The 248-nt window shown below is 43.5% G+C and overlaps 1 protein-coding gene across 1 annotated transcript in view; it reads left to right on the top strand.

Annotated features, from left to right (window-relative positions):
* Positions 1 to 248, top strand: part of ARMC9 (armadillo repeat containing 9) — a 62,899-nt gene that overhangs the window by 31,620 nt on the left and 31,031 nt on the right. The gene's annotated exons all lie outside the window — the stretch shown is intronic.

Raw genomic sequence — 248 nt, 5'->3', positions numbered from 1 at the left:
CTGCTGAAAGGGAAGCTGATGGGTTCAAAGTGACAGACATGAAAGATAATAGTGGAATTCTGATCAAATGTCAGTGTCCATTTTCACATAAGAAAACATCCGTTGCGTCTGACCAGTGGTTTTTCTAGCCCAGTGCTCTGTTTCAGATGTTTTGGAAAAGCACCACATCTGTAACTATTAGAGGGGCTTCTTAACTGTATGGGAAGCAATGTTGTATCCTTCCTGTGTGGACAGCGATGACAGCTCCC

This window comes from Eurypyga helias, unplaced genomic scaffold (genome assembly GCF_000690775.1).
Source record: "Eurypyga helias isolate BGI_N326 unplaced genomic scaffold, ASM69077v1 scaffold4625, whole genome shotgun sequence".
NCBI classification, from domain to species: Eukaryota; Metazoa; Chordata; class Aves; order Eurypygiformes; family Eurypygidae; genus Eurypyga; species Eurypyga helias.
Note: the sequence above shows the minus strand (reverse complement) of the source record. Positions and strands in the feature narration are given on the sequence as shown.